Below are 20,721 nucleotides of genomic sequence, written 5' to 3'. Positions count from 1 at the left end.
ATCCTTTTGAATCCATGCATGGCACTTATAAATGAAATCTTGAAAAGCTGGAGAGGGTAGTTCAGGCCCTCCTTCTAGCACCAATTTGTTGACATGGCTAATGTACACTATGCCAACAAGGGGAACTAACCTGATCGCAAGCCCCAATTAGACCTGCTTTCATTTGGATTGGCTAGCTCTGACGAGTTTTAAGGGACCTCGTAAACCACTTGAACATGTCGAAAGATTGCTTCCGGGAGGAAGACTTCAATTAAATCAACAAAATGAAACAACTAACCTCTATGTATTAAATCCTATCTATACTACTTCTAACTACTCTAATCTAGTCCTAGCTACTCTAATCTATCCTACAAGAGCATGATACAAAGGTTTAAACATCATATATATGTTCAGCAGGAGCGTGATAAAGAAGGTTAAACATCATGCATAGATTCAAGTCCAAATGAATCAATCACTGAATTCATAGCTGGACAAGACTGTATTAAAGGTGAATTTCAATCCAATGACTCATATAGGAATCCACATTCTTCTATGAGATTAAAACTGCAACTAATGTTTAATTTAGTTTCAAATCAGAGACCATTCACAAGTTAACCATGAAATTGAATCACATTCAATTTAACAAGACTAATAGTGAATTGTAAGTCATCAATATACATAAATATAAATCACATTTACATTCATGCCAATAACAACACTCTAATCCAAAACAATACAATGAGTCTGAAACTAAAGGCTCCTTCTTCTCTAAAAAACAATCCTCCTCATTCACAATAAAGCAACACTATTCTTCTCGAAAATCAAAAGCCCTCTCTCCTCTTCGGAGGTAATACTTATGTGGCCTTGAATGACCCTCGGCCTTCCATGACCTTTCCCTCTCTCCTATCATTACACAGATCAATATGTACAGATGCGACATGTTGGTGAAGTTGCTGACAAGCTGAGGTCACCCTACCTCTTCATCTTCCCACTAGTTTAGATATGCCAATTGAGTACACAGAGATAGGATCATTAGCGTGAACTCTGGCACGTAGAATGCATAACAGCCGGGTCGATTCCTTTCCTGAGGAGGAGAACATATGTTGGCAAAAAGGGGTGACTGTGTGTTGCCTCCCCATAATGAAGACTGGGACAACTCTACTTACGGAATGCACAGGAAACATGTGGGCTCCTGACCCAGAATGCTAGCAGCCAGACCCTTAAACACAGTGCTTTTGCATCCATGGCTCTTCATATCCCCTCCTACGTCCTTTACTTCTTACCTATAGAGATAACTATCATTATCTTCATAATTGTGAGCGATATAACATAGATATTCACATGAAACACAAATGCTGCTTCCATTAACTTTTATAACTATGGGAACAAGTGTGAAAAGGATCTATGCATAAAACACAGTCAACATATAATTTCCCTCTCAAAGCATAGGCTTGGCACAGTTTTCAAGGGCTTCCTTTCATCACAATCGGGTATCGGCTCCATCTTAGGTCACAGGACCCATGCCTTCCACCACCCCGATGCGTAATTGCACTATCAGGAGTCCACAGGCTTACCCTTTACACTAAAAACCCGATCCCATTATAATTTTGGAATATTTGGAAAACAAAGAAATACACAGGAAAACCCGAGTCAATCACCCAAGCCGGACCTGCTATATCGCTACGCGTAATATAAGGCCCGGGGTTCCGCCGATATGCGATATGCGATTTGGGCCGGTGGGTTCGGAGACCAGGGGTGCGTTGTTTATAGACATGGCTTTGGGGCTGGTCTGATAGCGATCTGTGATGGGCTCCGGACTCGAAATGCATACATTTGAGTTAATAAATCCCATCATGTCCAAAAGCCGGGGCACACCATATATATATAAACCCTGGACTTAGGTCGATTTCGATATGCGACGGGCTTTCGGACCCGAAAATATATATATATATATATATTGTGGTTTATGATGCCGTCGGGTTCGGCCCTTATGGCATGCATTATGTTAATTGCGATAAGCCCCAAAAAAGGGATTTATGCATGATTTGTGAGGGATTTTCGTTATAAAGAGTTAGAATGAAAATAAGGTGCGATAGAAGTGAGGGTGGAGGTGATTATGTGAGTGAGCATAGAAGTACCATGAATGCATATGAATATTGAAAAGTTTGATGAAGGGAATGAATGAAGGGCTGAGTTGGGTCGAGAATGAACTATGCAACGGAGATTTATCAAAAGGTGGGTCTTGACCATTACGAATTAAATATTTGACTTGGCAACGAGTTAAAGTCTCTGGGATAAAATGGATCATTCGGAGAGGTGGAAGATCAAACTTCTAGGGGGACCCATGAAAACTTGTTACCAGGGCAAGTTTTTAATAGGGTGGTGGTTGTGGCCACAACACATTCAATGACATTCAAGGGCTGCAAATCTAGATATGGTAAGTCTTGAACAAGGATTTCATTGCCCTCTAGATGGTCAAGATCAAAACTTATCGACGGTTGATTTCTGATTGCATGAAATTTGTCTCTGATGAATTGAAACGAAGTAAAACAAAAAGGCAAAGATCCTTCACTTCAAAATTGTCTGCACTTTCCTCCTCACTCCCATAGTTGATATGCATCGGCTGATCACTGTATTTGAGCTGCTGAAAGTGAACTTCCTCCTTCCACAAACCAGCTGCTGATTTGTCTGCAATATTAGCTTCTGTTTGGAGAACATAATCATCATCATACTGATCAAACTTAGGGAAATCATCAGTATAAAACACAACATCAAGCATACATGTCAGATCAACAGATATCTCTTCTGCAAGATGATCTATAAAACAATCATTATCAGATCTATGACAACTAGGATAAGAAAGGAAATGTTTTAGATCAGTCACTTGTTTTTCTTCAATCGGCGAGCCATGGTCTTGAACATCATACTCATTCCTTGTGTTGATCTTTTGCATCATCTCTTCCACTACACTTACCAAAATGTCGAGCTTTACCTCTAAAGATGTTGATTCCTCTGGGTCTATATTCTTCCTCTCTTCTTCCTTCAAATTTGCCCTTTTGATCAGCAGATTAGCCTCTACATCTACTGCACTTTTTTGCATCTCTTCAAACATTGCAAGGTTCCTTTCTCTTAGTTGAAACTCCATTTTTGGATCAAAGGCTTCCGAATAATGCAAGAGAGCTGAATCAGGAGGAGGTCTTATATTAAGAGGCATCAAACAATAAGCTTGGTTAAATCTGGCAGAAAATTGTTGTACTGTCTCCCCTGGCTGTCTTTTTAGCTGGTTATACTCTTCTATAATTAAGAAAGGGTTCTGTCTGACCACCCACTTGTTGAGGAAAACTTTGACGAATTGCTAGAAATCTGAGATGCTCACATTAGGCAGGGTTTTGAACCAACTCTTGACTTTGCCTTGCAAAGAAAGAGAAAAAAGCCTAATACTGACATCCTCTTCATCAGTTGATATTTCCATATTGTCCTTTCATGTTTTTGCTGGTCGGGTTCATCCTCCAGTGGAGTCCTTAGATCTGATTTCGAATCTGATTTGGAGTCGCCAAGTGAATGATTTCATCCTTCCGGTGTCTAATCGTTGTCCACCATCAACAATCAGATCTAGATATGAACTTGATACATTTTGATGAGGAACATAAAACTACATTCCCCAGTATGGTTGCCACTATGTTATCACCTAGATTGAACCTCAGGCTGAAGGAAGGCAATTCCAGGGTAACCACAAACCACATTGGCCAAGTAGCTAGCCCTACTAGGCCAGGAGAGGGCTCTCTCTGTAAGGATCTCAGCCAAGGTGACTAGATCAGGAAAAGGATATGAGGCTAGGTATAGTAGTAGCACAAGGTTTTATTTGATTTTTGAAGGGGTTTTACTAGATCAGGAGGAGTTGGACAGTTAGGGCTAGGGAATTAGGTCAAAATCGCAGGGTTTTCAATGGGGCAAGGTAGGAATAAGGTTTAGCACTCTAGGGCTTGATGGGTGAGGTGTTTTAAGATTGGTGAGAAGTTAGGAAGAGCATGTGATTACCATGGATCCTTCCTATACTTTAGAAAACATATAATGGTGAATATTTCCCCAAAGCAGAGTAGTGATGTTATGAATTTTGTCTATCAACTTGAAAACATTCACTTAGAAGCAATGAAATGATTAATGAAGTACATAAAGCATATTAGCATATGATCACAAGAGAAGAAACTGAACTAAACTTCATACCACATGGATCCCAAAGAAATAGCTACAATTTTTATTAATCTCCTGCTACACTGCTACAAAATGATGTACGATCAAGGCATAAGCATCCAGCTGAGTCCAACCGTTTACAATGATAAAGAAGAAGAAGATATAGGCATTGATTCAACCTCCTCCCATCCTCATGGGTCGAATCCTTAAGATGAGGAGCTAATCTAACCAACACTAAACAAGAAACTGGAATCTAGGCATCCTAACAACTTGCCTCTAAAAGTGGGGAGAATGATTCATTTGTGCTCAAAATGACTTTTAATATAATGAATCTACCCTATACTATTAATTATCCATCATATTTACAAGCCAAGTCATCATTTACATCAGTAAAACATCCTCCATGAGAGAAAATCCAAGATCACAGTCAAAACACAGTGAAATGGCAATCATGTGCAAAATCTGTCCTATGCACAGGGCCACTGGTCCAACGTGCAACGCCACGTTCAGTTCCCTTTTGGAGGCCTTCCTGGCATCCAAATTGAGTGCATGATATCTCATTGGAAATATCTACAAGTCTAGTTTCCAAAACACCTGGAATTTCTTCATTTAAAGCTCATTTGACCCCTAAAAAGTGGATTCTCCCAAGGCTGCTTTTGTGTGTCCAAAAAGCAGCAGAAATATCATTTTTAGGGTGTTTTTTGACTTTTTGGTGGACCATTTCTGCCCCAAAAACTTAGCAAATCCATAGGGTGCATGTACTCATCACTCTAAATCCAAAAATCCAAGCCATTTGTCCATTGGGTGCCCCTAGGAAAAGCGCAGTGTTGGTGGCACTGTGCGTTGAGCCAGATTTTCTGTGTGTGCAATTTCCAAAATTTTCAAAAAACAATATTTCCTCCAAACCTTACCAAAATTGGTGAGCAGCACCATCATCAAGCATCTTGATGAGCCAAGGAAGCTTCAGCAAGAAACCTAAGCATATCCTTCTCTTTTTTTCCCTTTAGAGCCCACCTTAGCCTAGATTTCATCTATTTGACCCTCATGTTGCAAATTTTGTTTCGGGTCCTGTAATGGTAGGCCATGTGCTTGATCATCTGGTTGTCCTTATTAGCCTTCTGCGATAACTTCTTTAGGTGAAAATTGACTCTCTCAAGCCAAGTATTTCTATCATCCTCAATTTCCTTCTCAATAGGAGACAAGGTGACCAGTGCCTCCTTGTCACCTTGTCGTTTTACCTTAAGAAGTTCTAGCTCCATGAGGACCTACTTGTCACTTAACTGCTTGTTCTCTTGTTCCAAATATGTGATGACATACTTGGGTCTCTCCAAATTGTCCATCAATTCTTGGACTTGAGCATCCTTTTCCTGTATGATGATGTCCTTTATTGTTTTTTCATCCTGAGCCTCTAAGTCAATTGTTTCCATGCCATGATGAGTATAATGCTTCTCTGGATCATCATGCTCAGTCAAATCAAAGTCTCTCTATTCCTCCTCATCATCAAAACTTTCCTCTAGCATCTTTTCTTTCCCTTTGTGCAGTTGTTGCACCTGTACCTATTGTGTTGATGAAGAAGGCAAAGCCCCTTCCACATCCTGTGGAGCTATCATTTTCCTATGAGTTGATGAAGAAGGAAAGGTCCCTTCCACATCCTGTGGAGCAAACACTTGCCTATCAGCTGCAAACAATCTCCTTTTCCCCCTCTGATATGTCATGTAGGTCCCGGGCACCTTAGTAGCTCTAGTCTCTTTGGCCTTCTCATCTGTCTTCACCTGAGCACTGCTAGAAGGTCCCCTTGATTCTTGAGACACTGGTGGAGGAATTTGAGGACCTCTGAAGATGTCATGAGCAATGAATGTCTCCCAAGAGATGTTGAGGAGGCTAAGATGATTCAGCACAATCATCTTGATCAGGGAATAATGACAAAGACTACTCATCTACTGAGGGTATGGCTTTTTCTGTACAAAGTGTGCCATTTTCTCAATATTCCTGAACAAGAAATAAGGGAGGTTTAACATCCTCACCCCAGTAAAATGCATGAGAAACCTAATGTGATAGGTGTACAGTCTAGAAAATCTGCCCTCACAAGTGAAATATTTCATGATGATTTTCATCATGGGGACATACTTGTCTTCAAGAAATCTGTAAGGAAAAAGTCTTTTCACCTCATTTCTATACCTGGGTTTGATATAAGGCTCATAATAGTGTTCATCCAGGCCCTGTGCCTTGTACCACTTCTCCCCTACATTTTGAATCCTGGTTGCATACGCAATAATGGAAGGTGAATGAGCAAGATTGATTTAGGAGTGGGGGAATGGGAAATGACCTTGTGAGGTATTTTGGCGGGCTAGAAAATGAAGGGGAGGGTATGAATCATGAAAATGGGGGAGAGGGGCTTAGATCCTTTTTTGAAACATAACTTGTGGGATGAAGGATGAAGGGGTATAGAATGTTATGGAATGATATAGGGAACGGGTTTAGGGTTTTAGTGATAGGTGATGGGGAAAATATAAGGGATTAGGGTTTCTAGAATGTAATTGAGGGAAAAACTAGGGTTTCACATTTGTCATGGTAAATTCCTTCAAACACTTCAATTGCAGCTTCAATGATAAGGTATAGTGAGGGAACTTACTTGTTTGAGAGATGAGAGGGTTCTTTTGGAAGTTTTTATGAAGTTTGGAGGCTTTCTGGTCTTTGCTGCTCAACGCGCAACGCAGTGTAATTTTTCACTGTTGAAACCTCCGTACGTGCAGCACTTAGCTCAGGCACACAACGCCACCTCCTGAACGCACAATTCCATTTCAATACAACGTTTTACTGCCTTCCTGATGTCCAAATTGATCTTGGGATAGCTTGTTGGAAAGATTGTCAAGTCTAATTTCCAAAACATCTTGAATTTTTCAATTGGGAGCTCATTTTACCTGTCAAAAGCGCAATCCGCCAAGACTAGTCAAAATGTGCAGAATGAGGGTGCCAAAATGCAGAGTTCTTTTTTAGTCAACTTTTCGAGGTCTTCCTCAACTCCAAATTGATCTCATGATAGCTCATTCTAAAGCGTTCTATATTTAGTTATCATTTGGCTCATCCAGCAAGTCATTTGGTCACTCCAGCTATGAGAAAGCTTGATTTTCCCAAGGTCACTCTAGAAGTGCATCAAATCTCTTGAGGCAAATGATGTTTTGGACATTTCTCCCAAACCATGAGACCTATATAAAAATGGAAGAAGGTTTTCATTCTTGGGTATATGGTGGAAGAAAACCTCTCTCAAGTTTGTCAAATTCATCTTTCCTTTCTTAGAAACATCATTTGAATAAAACCTATCCCGATGTGTGGAATAGGGGACTTGTACAAATGAAGGGAAATGAAGGGGATGAGAAACTTCTAATTTCTTGAGAAAATTTTCGGAAGTAGGGAGGGATGTTAGGAAGCAGGGGAAAGTGGAATTTCAAGGATTGAGTGAGAGGAAGGGGTCCAAAAGGGAGAAACACAGGCCTAACCTAGAAAAGTGTCAAATTGTAGCAATATGCTAAGGTTTGTGGGAAAATGATGAATTTGAGGGATATCAGTGATGGGAAATGTTTAAGAAGGTATATTAAGGGTAGGGGAAGGTGTATGAGCATCAAGATACAAGTTTTGTTGATTATTTGACCATTCAAGAAAAATTACCTTCAAAACCATAGGAGAGGGAAATGAGCCTTACCTAAGCACAATTGAAGCACAAATAAGGTGTAAAATGACCCATTGGAACTTGAAATAATGATGAAAACTCTTTGAATGATGGTATACTCAGCCGAATGGTGACATGGACCAATACTTGAAAAACTTAGGAAGGAGTGAAAACAATCCTAAACCTAATACCTAGTGACCAAATTTTACTCGAAGACTCACTGAAATGAAAAAAATTGACTTTGACACCCCAAGACCACTTTATAAGAGCATATTTGATCACTGGTGGAAGGCTGCAAAGACTGACACTAACATCACACACATCTTAAAATCTACGATATTGTGGACCTGATATAATTATAAGATTTGATACAATTTAATATCGCATCCGCTCAATCAGAACTTTTGAATAAGACCTCTGATATCACATCGCTGAAACAAAGCTTTGATATTTGGACCTGATTTATTTATAAGTTCCATTTAATGCAAGATCACATCCGTTTATAGGAACATTTGTAATGACATACATTTAAAATAGTTGATATTATGGACCCATTTTTCTATATTACAGTGATCTAATACCATATCACGTCCGCAATATCGCAACTTTGGTTGTGTGCGACTATTTCAAACCTCCGATAAAACTGATGCATTATATTTATTTCAAAGGGTTTAATTGTGATTTCACATCTGCCTCATATAAGAGCTATCCATATTGCAATATTTTCATTGTTGTCTCATTTAGAGAAGTTTCGATAAGCCTTTCATCGATACCATATGATTCTCGCCACTTATCACCTCTGAGGGGCCGTTGTTATAATTAACAAATTTTTTTGTTTTCATTGGTTTTGTAGAGAGTTTATTATGGTAAGATTTCAATTCAGTTTGTGTCTGAATTTAATAGAAGCTCTGTTTCACTGTAACAAGGATGAACCCAGGGTTGATAAGGAGAAAGTAATAGTCTGATCCAGGATTTCTGAAGACTTTTTTCCATGTGCCACAACACAGTTCTAAATGGAAGGGAATGTTGTAACAAAGATTGAAAAATACCAACACGCGGGCAACAAATCAATCTTTCGGCTAAATAAATCCTCAAATTATTGCCAAATGTAAAATTGGTAACAAAAGTATGGCAAGAATGACTTGGAATGCCATCAACATTTCATAATCAAAATGCATAATCAATCAATGATTCTGATACATGTCTCTAGTATAATCACTCATTTACTTTTAGCACTGAACAATGCATTATCCACTGCATAGAGACATGCACTACTCCATCATCCACCTGAATTAAAGCCAATGACAAATATATGTGATAGTAGGGAAATGACTCGACAGTCAAGTTGTTGCAACTCCAAATGACTATTATCTTTTACTTTAATTTTAGTATGGTTTGTTAAAACCACTTCAACATTCTATGACACTTTTCTAGATTTGTGTTTAGATTACAAACTATAAATCCCCTTCATTGTTATGAAGGAAGGGTTCATAATTTCTGTGAGAAAGCTTCTAGTTTGCACTACTATATCTTGAAGGAGTCTTAATAGAAAGAGGAACCGTTGCTATTTAACTCATGAGTTGAGTTAACGATTGTTGGGTACTATTATCTGAATATCAGAACTTTGTTTATCATTTGAATGGTTACTGTATTTTTTTTTTCATATACATTTCTATAATTGATTAAAATTTATCACTACTAATGTGTTTAATTTAAAACTCTTAAGTATATGAATGAACAAGAATATCCGATATGTGTGATGTATCTCAACAACTAATCTAGTTAACTATTTAACCAGATTACTCATCTTTATCCATTTTAACCTCACAAAATATTTGATAATGTATATTGTCATATTTGATGTGAGATATTTATAAGTCACATATCCACAAAAGGTTTTCCTGAGATAGAATAGTTTAAGTTTATAGATTCCTGTTTCTTAGTTTCACTTACATAATCAATTCCACACTTATATATATCACATTCAATATATATATATATATATATATATAGATATATATATATATATATATATATATATATATATATATATATATATATATATATATATATATATATATATATATATATTATTTAGGAAAATTGGTCCCATAATCCCAGTTGGAGCCACCATTCCAAACGGAAAAAGAGTTTCCCTAAGTTCTCGACTGAGTGGTTTTCCCCGACGTTGAGGTAGAGATTTTCGAGCCTTCAACAATTTTGGCACTAGAAGGAGGGCCTCCAGACTATGAATGGAAAGAATATTCACTCTCAAACGAAAAGGTTATTTTAAGAGTCATTCTCATTTAAAATCACCACCAACTTCCAGATCACATTCTAAATCTCCTAATCCAAGATCTGAAGTTGTTCAAAAAGCCACTAAAACTACTAGCACACTTCCAGAGTTAATTGGCCAAACTTCTTCTCAAATACCAACTAAATTCCCTGAAGTTCAGAATTTGATCCAAAAATTGAAAGGAATTTCTATTTCTGGAGGGAAAACTGTTCAAAGTGATATATCCAAAGGAAGTGTCTTCTCATCCTTACAATCTTTTGGTGTATTAACTAGATCCCAGAGTGAAAAACTTGGATTTAAACCTTTTGAATTACCATTAACCACTCATCAGAGAAATAAAATTACTCTAGAAACTCATTCTTCTACTAGCAAGATCACATCACCATATTCCCTTCTTACTCCTTTTCTTGGTCCTTCCACTTCCTCTACCTCTTTTCCTTCTTCTAATCAACCTCTCATCCTATCCATTCAGATTCCTCAAACAAAATTGTTTGGTGCAACTATAATCGGTAGTACTACAAGAACATCTTCCACAACGACTCAAACATCACCATCCCTCTCATATTCTACTACTTATTCTACTCCAAGTACTCCCAGAATGGCCAAAAAACCATGGAATAACCCTGGGGTACTACAGATGGCTCCACCATTACACCCTCTTTCCAATCACCCAGAGAGGTGGCTTCCTAATTTTAATCCTGATGATGGCATCCTTGTAGAGGAACATTTTCGTAATTTCATGTTAGCCATCAATCTAAATGAAGTCACTAAAGAAGATTGTGTCGTCACACTCTTTCCATATACATTTGAAGGATATGCAAAATCTTGGTATTTTTCTCTTCATTTTGGATCAATAACGAATTGGGATATGTTCGAAGAACAATTTTTGTTGAAATTTGGTGATGATCGAACAACTAGCACTTTGATTGATGATTTAGAAATCCTTAAGACCAATTCAAACAAAAGAATTAAAGATTTTAATTCTAGATTCAACAAATTGTTGAATAAGATCCCAACCACTTTTAGACCAAGGACCAATGTGGATATTGAATGGTATATCTCCGCTCTTCCTTCAAATATTGTTATTTTTGTAGATAGAGCCAATAAAACAGTTCTGCTTGATAACATGAAAGAAGATCTATCTGTAGAAAAGAGAATCCTTGCTCTCAAAAAGAAAACTGCACATGACGAAAGAAAACAAGCTAAAAAAGTTACTTTCAAGGATGAATCAAGAAGAAATATCCCAATTATCCTTTTGACTTAGAAGGATTACAAAAGGTTTTGAAAACAATGTCAAATGAAACGGTAGAATTAAAAAACAAGTAGCTGAAACCTCTAAAAATCCCTTTCGACCTTTTAAAATGACTCAACCATCATAGTCACAACCACCTGCCATTATATCAAATACCTAATATGATCAAGATGATGAAGAGGAAGAATTAACTTATCTGTTGAAGAATCCCAATAAGAAGAGTTAGGAGAAGCTTATGGTTTATGGGATTTCATCCTAAATACTTCAGAAAATGAATAAGAAGAATAGGCCCTACTAGTAAGTACTGGAAGTAAGGGAATTGCTGATTCATCTCCAACAAATAAAAGCATAAGTCCCCTGCTCTCCGTAATAAGGAAAAACGTCTAATTAAGAAATCTTCTACTCCTTCAAATTCTCTTCCAATTACTTCCAAATCTCATTCTTCATCCAAGGCTTTGTTAATCTCTGACACTATGGGATATAATATTATCGAGGACATGACAATGGTCAAAGCCAACTTTTCTCTTTATGAGGTTGGTAAATTAAAATATCAGCATAAGCTTTTATTTAAAGAATCGAATGCAGTTCCTACATCTCCATTACCTACTGTTGTCATTACAAAAACCTCAAAAAGGAAGGGAAATCCTCCTAATGTCTCTTCAGATAAGATTGACTCATCAGATGCCATTTTGATTGGATATAGATCAAATTCCCATACTCCTCCCTTCTGATTGGATTTTGAGATTTTTAACAAAAATGTTCATAATTGTCTAGTAGATTCTGGTGCATCATCAAATGTCATGCCTTATGAGGTATGTCTTAAATTGAATATCTCACAACAAAAATCTATTGTTCAGATTGTTAATTAGATCATAGGATAGTCAAAGTTTTGGGAGAAATAAATTTTGTTTTAATAAGATTAGCTTCCAATTCAAAGGTTTGTCAAATAATATATATATTATTTGTAGAAATTCCTAAAATTTATGGTCTTATTCTAAGTAGAGTCTGGTCTGAAAATCTACATGGTTACTTTGCAACTGATTGGTCACACATGTGGCTTCCTTGCAATGGAAAACCCATTCAAATTCATGTTGATAGGGAAAAACACGTGAAACATTGAGTGAATGATTTTGATGAAGAAAATGAATCGGTAGTTTTTACAAACAATATTCTTGGAAAATATTCCTTTGAGTCTTTCTTTGGCAATTTTCAAGCACAAGATTCTATTTTTTTAGTTGACAATGTTTCATCTCAAATTGAAAATTTCTCCTAAACAGATTCTTCTAAGTGTATTAACTTTTTTTTAGAAGATTTTTTGGCGTAAATCACATTAAAATGCATTTGTCGATGCGTTTCGAACCAACGAGTGTGATTCATTGTTAGGACAAGTTGAAGAACAAGATCCTGGATGCAAGTTAAATAGCAGAGCAGATCATCCAACAACTATATTTGACCAGGCAACGACTATATTGGACTGGGCAACTAGACTTGCTAACGACTATATTTGACTGGGAAATGGCTAACTGGACTGGACCAAGGGATAGGGATAGGAAAAAAATATAATAAGTTAGTTAGTAAGTTAGTTATATATATTAAATTAATAGGAATTAATTAGTTATCGAAAAGACTATATAATTAAATATTAAATATTATATTAAAGTCAAAAAGTTATATAATTAAATATTTAAAATTATATTTAAGTTATATAATTAATTATCTAATATGAATTAAAAAGGCTAATAATTAATTGTAAGATAGTTAAGATATATTTAATATCATAACCTATTAATAGAAACTATTAAATTAAATATAAACTAATATTAAGTTTATATAAAAGGTATATGATTAAATATTTAATATTATATTGAAGTTATATAATTAAATATTTGGTTAAATTATGAATCAATATGAATCAAAAGGGTTAATATAATAAAATACCATACCAATTAATAGTTTGTATAACCTATAATAAAAACTATTAAATTAAATGTAAACTTAAATCATTAAGCCATCAACTTAAAACTATCTAATTAAATTTAAAATTTAAGTCATTAATATAATATCGGTAATTCATTAAAAGGATAACTTATTAAGTTGGACCCTTTATTTTGATGGATTGAAATCTAATGAAAGAGCAGGAGCTGGTTGCATTTTGATTAATCCCCATGGAGAAAAACTATGCTAGCTTGCAGATTAGAGTTTGATTGTACTGTTATAGACATTTTTGTGCCTTACAGCTATAAGCATGAAATGTCCATAAACCAAGGGATCCTAAGTCCCTAAAAGTGTTGTTCCAGCTCCTAAAGAAACAAGGTCAACAAATTACAGCTTCTCCCAGAAGTTCTCCACCAGAAACTGCTCAGAACTAGTCAAATCAGGATCATTTCAGCTGCTCCACTAGCTAGTTGCGTTGCAAAGCACCCAAATACACTGGCTAGGTGCGTTGCAATGCACGTGAATGCACTACCAGGGTGCATTGAGCGGGAAATGACAAGTGACAGAGTCATTCCACGAGGTGGAGAGACAATGGAAGCTTCCAGAATCTTCTCCAATGACACTTGCCTCACTGAATTCGACCAGTGATGAGTAAGAGGCTCTCAGTCTCCAAGTGGAAGCAAGAACTGACAGAGAGAGGCCACTAATCAATTCATGAGCTGACTCATCCTCTTTGCATACATCTATATATGGATCCCTCACCAAGAGATCCAGAGGCTGGAATTTTGTACATTGCAGAGAATTGCTGTTGGTTTTGAGATAGATATCAGAGTATTGGGTGATTTATGCTTTGTTGGAGGTGAAGAGGGGATTCTATGCTGGGAGGTTGATGCTGGATCAGGAATCATCGGTTGTAACTCCTCCTGAATCTTCTTTTTTTATCAATAAAACTATTTGAGTTTCTCCTACATGCTTGTATATCATTGATGTGTGTTATAGTTGTATTTTTAGCTTAAATTTGATCCTAAGCTTTTTATGAACATAAATCCATGTCTTTGTGTAGTTTCCTTCTTCTGTGATCTTGCAGGAACTTGGTGATGCTGGGAAAGTAAGGGAGCAGGTAGCTAGAAGCTGTCAAAGAGAAGAGAGATTGGATCAAAGGACTAGCGCAAGACACATGTTGGTTCATCCTATTCCTCTTCGTTTATAGTTCGTAAAGGAGAATACAAGAATAGTTTTCCCTGTTTTTTTCTGAGGTCTCTGTCATAACCCAGTGGGATAGGGTTGTTCTGAATAGACACTTTTCCCAATAACATGTACCAATAATGTTGCCGAATATGAAGCATTGGTACATGGCTTACATAAAGCTATTAGTCTTGATATCTGTAGTGTCCTATTTTTCTAGTATAGTTTTGTCACTCCTATCAAGGGTTATATATATATATATATATATATATATATATATATATATATATATATATATATATATATATGATAGGTTGATCACTTGATTGAGGAATACTGTTTTACATACTATTGTGGTAAAACACAACCCCCCCATTTTTGACTTGTTCACTTCAATAATGGGGACCCTTTCTATTAATTTTTGGCTAAAACACCTTTTACAATTTCTACTAAGTTAATTACAATTTTGTTATTTTTTCATTTTTGTCAGATTTCCATTTTGATTGTTTCATTAAATCTGATTTTTCACAAACTTTGCAACGATACTTGTTTTGCTTCATTTGGTCAACCGGTTTGTAAATAACACCCTTTTGGAGTTTGATCATTTATGTTGCCTAGGTTAGAAAATGTGTAAAATGTACCAATATTTTAATTCTCATAGTTAAAATACATTTTTTTGTAAATATTAACCCTTAGTCATTTATTACTAACACTTTTTCATTTTTCACTGATGATTCTACTAAATGACCGAGCCAAATTATAAAGCATTTAAAAACACAATTTTCGAGATTTTAGTAATTCATTTTAATTTCCTACTTTAAAATGAAATATGAAACTATAATGGAAGAGTGGCTATAGCTTAAATAGCAAAATCTCACTTTAAATAAACCCCACTTAAATTCATTTTATAACTTAACCAAATCTCATTAAACTTGGGCCCCAAATAAAATAAAACAAAAAATAAATAATAAAAAATATATAACACGATCGCGTCCATCGCAAAATCGCACTTCGCAAATTCATAAAGAATCAAGTTTTCAAAACCCCGACGGAGTCCCTTCATGCGATGCGATGTAAGCTCATTACCAAACAAGACCAAAGTCCTTCCCCCCATGTATGTTTTGGAATTTAAGTCACAACACCCTCCACCTCACCTCATCCTACCTCATGCTCACCTCACCCTCCACTCACTTCCCTCCTCCATCATAAACTCACGTGGATGAATAAATAAGCAAGGATTGATTCTAATGGTTTGTATGGTATGAACTTAAGATTGATTCTAATGGTTTGTTTATATAATAGATTGATTCTAATGGTTTGTTAAAATATTATATTTACGTTATAATATTATTATAATTTTGATATAATTTAAATTATAATATAAATATAATATGAGAATATTTTTAATTAGTTTTTAAATTTTATTTAGTTCTGTTAATAATTAATCTGTAAATAATTTAGATTAATATTAGATTAGCATTAATTAAACTTAATTGTAATTTAATTAATTTTTAATTAAATGAGCATTAATTAAAATTAATTATTAGTTAGTTAATAATTAATTTAGAATTAATTATTAAATAATCAAAATCTAATTTAGGACTAGAATTTAATTAACAAATTCTGATTTTTTGGCCTAGGCAACAAAATTTCCAGAATTCTGACAGTTTTGACTCATCAACTTTGGAGACTCATAGATTAAGTTTTACTTAGCCAAATAAGGCCCAGGATGGCTCATTGGAAAGATAAAATCGTGGAGAACATTTATGAGGAGGTTCATTAATAGATTTGATTATTAATTGGGTCTAAAATCCAACAGAAGGTCAAGCTCCGAATTTTGAATAAAACTAATTTTCTTGAGCTTTATTTTCTGCATTTTCATTTGCCCAAGCCTCTTCTGAATGCAAATCCATTCGTCAATGATATCCTTGGCTAATTAAATCATCACAGGAATCAATAAAAAGCTTGGATTTCCTTTCAATTATTTATTTAATTAAATTTGATTAGAATTGTTTTAATTCCAGATTTGGCATTTTGATTTTATTTTTACATTTTAATTTTGTTTTGATTTGTTTTTGTAGGAAAACAGTTAAAAAGATATGGAGAAAAAGATCTCAATCTATGAGAAGGCTCCAACAATTGAAGATTGGAATTTTTGAGCAAATAGAATTTGATTGGGCAGATTTTTCTTCAACAAACTTTCCTCTCAAAAATACCTTTGAAAATATTATAAATGACAGATTGCAGAATGTAATAAGGGGTTTCTCTCCTCTGCAATTCTAGAATTCTAAAAGCACTTATGTAATAGGGATTTAGAGTTGTAGGTGGGAGGAGTGGAATCTCATATCTGGAGATTATTGAAAATTTTCTTTTACATTCTGAGTTATGTATAATGAACAGAGTTTGCACTATTGTAGCTCTAGTTTTGAAAGCAGAAGCTCAGGCATTATAAAGGATTATTAGAGACCAGAGTTGGAGAAATGGATTCAATAAATTGGTATTTCGAATACTACTATTTTAAATGCTGGTTTCATTTTATGATGACAAAATTGTGTCAATTTACTTATGTATTTGTGCACTTTTGTTGATATGAGTAATTTGTCTCTATTTTATGTTATTATTTATCTCTACTCTTATGGGTTGAATTATGATCTCTTAGTAACTATTTACTCATAAATCTGTCTTTTAAAACTGGTTTAATAAATAGTGATATGTTGTGGACTTCTTCCGCATATTATTGTTTAATAATTCAAGTTACTGATTAAATGATTAAAATCATTCTAAGAATTTCTTCATGAGTGTTGTTGATTGATTATTTTAGTTAAAAGGTTTCAATAGGATGTGTGTGATATTCATAATGTCAGTTAATTGAACTACTTCATTAGCTTGATATTCATTATAAGTCAGACATATTTAAATCCCAATACTTTAAATATCTTGCTATTGGTTGTGTTAGATCTATATCTTCCTAATTGAGATAGCATTAAGATAGTTCCTTTTGCTTGCATCTTAGAATAAGTTCGCATTTAAATTAAATTTTACATTCTTTTAAGTCCTCTTCTCAAAGAGGAAAATTTTAGTAGTGGATTGGCTGAGCCCCAAATCCGCTTAAGGATCACTTCCTTCCTTGATCAATAAGAGGTTTGATCTGATGTCTCTTCTCCATTGGTGAATGAAAGTCATATTTTAAAGCTATTGGAGATTGATAGAAGGTAACTGGACCTAGTTGAACCAGTGGGAACCACCATTTCAAACAGAAAATGAGCTTCTTTAAGGTCCAAATCGGGTGGTCATCACCCATGTTGTTGCAACGATTTTCGAGGCTTTCAACATTTTGGTGCTAAAAGGAGGGCTTGAAACATGTTTTCTAATAGAGTCTTTTTAATTTTAACATTTAAATCACGATAGCTCCTCTTAAACTTCCAATTTGGAGTTGTATCCATGGATGTGCATCTTCCAATACTCCACCTGAAGTGGTAAGACTCTTGTCTCAGGTAAAGTTTAATGGTAAGAGGAATTCTTCTGCTTTTAATCATGTCTTTCAATTTATTCAAAATGTTTCAAATTATGATTTTCAAGGAATTGATGAAGGAATTTTATGCAGAATTTTTACTCTCACATTCGCGGCAAAAGCCAGAAACTGGTGTAGAACTCTTCCAGTTGCCTCAATTCATAGTTGGGATCAATTTGTTACAATTTTCATTTGTAAATTTGATGGCTATGATTATGAATAGGTATGTGAGGAAATTGAATATCTACGAAGATTTGAAAATGAGTCTGTTAGAGATTTTAATATTCAATTTCATTTCAATTGTTTAAGATTTAAAGTCGAAGATAAACCTATAGAAGAAGAATCACTAGATTGGTTTGAGAATATCTGCTCTCGTCCTCCCATTCCCAATTCATATGAAATTAGTTCAAGCTTTGTTTCATCCCCTTCCAACATAAATGAGAATTCCAATATGGAGGTGAAAATAAATTATGATGAAATGGTCTCACAAAGCTTAGAAAATATTTCTAATCAAATGCAAGAAGATAACAACAACAATTTTGGAGAAAGAGCTGCCTTGAAATCTGAAAGTTACTCTGCAGTGAATTCAGAAAATTAGATTGCAAATCATCAAGTACAAGCAGCAATCAAAGTAAATAATAACACGCAAACTGTCGTACAAATTTCTGAATTTTTTCATGATGAGCAAATGCCAAATTCAGAGAACCAAAGCACAATTCTTCAAGAAAGCACAAGTAGACAAAGGAATGATCTACAATCTGAAATTTACAATGAGCATAATGTACAAGAGTTCTCAAACAGAGACAATTTTAAATGCATTGTTTTAGATTCACATTTTCCCCTTTATCCTAATATTTTTAATGATGGTAATTTTTCCCCTCTTGCTATTAAAGATATTTCAGAAAATAAAGAGGTTGATCTAAATGAATTACCAATAAGTTTTTATCAAGATAGAGAAACAATTATTGATCATTCTTTTGCCATTAATGAACATGAAATTTTTATTCCTCCTTGTTTTGATATATCGGACGAAATCAAAGGGAATTCTAGAGAATATTGTGAAGTCATTTATGATAATTACTCTGACATTGAAGATGTTGATTTCTATTCTTCTCAAGAGAATCCTCATGATAAAATTCAAATAACATCTGAGAATGAGGAACGTTTCAATTTAGAAATTATTCCAACCAATCCTCATTCTAAAGCAGCAAATTATCTTCATGATTTCACCATTCAAGAAAACATTCCAATTTATGATTCATATCATGATCAAGCTCTCATTCCTACTCATAATCATAATTCTCTTTCTAATTCACAAGTTGGAATTGGAAATTACTCAAATTCCATAATTCTGGCCAATCCTTGTGAAAAAAAAATTATTTCAAAACAATCCCAATTGTGCTGTAACATTAGTTGTACCAATAGTGATTTCATTTTATTTTTTCTTTTTCACTTATTTTGTTTAAATTTAGATTTATTTTCTGATTTTATTTCTGATATATTTTTTGACACTTTACACTGGCATATTGAGCACTTTAATAGTGAACACTCAATTGATGCATTGCCCTATTGGGAAATTGAAGTTTCATATTATAATCATGAACATCAAAAGCTATTAATATTTCAATTTCAATCAATGCTAATGTTTTATCAAAAGCTTCTATCTTCTCAAAGGCAGTGTCAACAAGAGAATGTATTTTTACAATTTGGCCAGCAATCTAATCCAATTAATAATTTTCCATTTTATTTGACAGATTTCCATCCATTTTTCATTAGCCTATTTGAAAACTGTTTGGAAATTTTTCCTTCAAGGAAGATTGTTAATAGCTTAACATTTGTACATAACACTAACAATTTTTTCCAGGCCTTTGAATTTAAAAGCTCATATCCACAATCTGGCCTGTCATCTCCTCTTTTGAACATTTTCCAATCCTTAATGGAAACCCATCCAGATTTTTATGATCCAATTGGAATTCAGTTGGAAAAGACATTTCAAAAGAAGGTGATTGTAAATAAGCTACTAACAATAACTGTACATTCTGATTACAGATTTAATTTTCTTAGTTTAATTAGATTTGTATTTCTATTACTAATGTTGAACTGTACCTATATGCAGAAATTAAAATGAGAGAATGGTTACACTGGAAATATGACTATACCTAGTCATTTTTATGTATATGGTTAGAATAACAGTAGAATTAATTTAGTTAGTTTGTTTTATGTAGTTAATTTATTCTTAATAGTTCTGCAGATAAAAAAATAAAGCAAAGCAATCAGCCCTTCTCATACATGTTCAGTGAAACATTTTCTTCTCATTGGAAACTTTTTAATTCTTGCTTCCCATTTTTAAATCAAAATCTATTGCAACAATACCTCTACTCTGCCTATTTTGAATAATGTCTTGACTAAATTCAATTGAGTTTGCACTTGGCACCGATCACCTCAAAGCCACTTTTCTTCATTTCGAGATTTCATTCTAAAAAAATTCTTTTGAAATTTATATATCGAAGGTTTTGATGATACAAAGCTTCTTGACATCATTATCCCGTGAAAAATATAACTATCTGAGCTCAAAAACTTAATACCAATTTGATTATTATTAATCAGTCTAACTTTTCACTATAATCACATGAAGCTTATGTTATTTTCCTTGAAATTGGTTAAAATGACCTTAAAGGTGTCCATGCTATTATGTGCACACATTT

This window comes from Pinus tabuliformis, chromosome 8 (assembly GCF_031772625.1).
Source record: "Pinus tabuliformis cultivar Carrire ecotype Pingquan chromosome 8, CPIR1, whole genome shotgun sequence".
In the NCBI taxonomy this organism is placed as follows: Eukaryota; Viridiplantae; Streptophyta; class Pinopsida; order Pinales; family Pinaceae; genus Pinus; species Pinus tabuliformis.
This window is presented reverse-complemented; position numbering follows the sequence as displayed.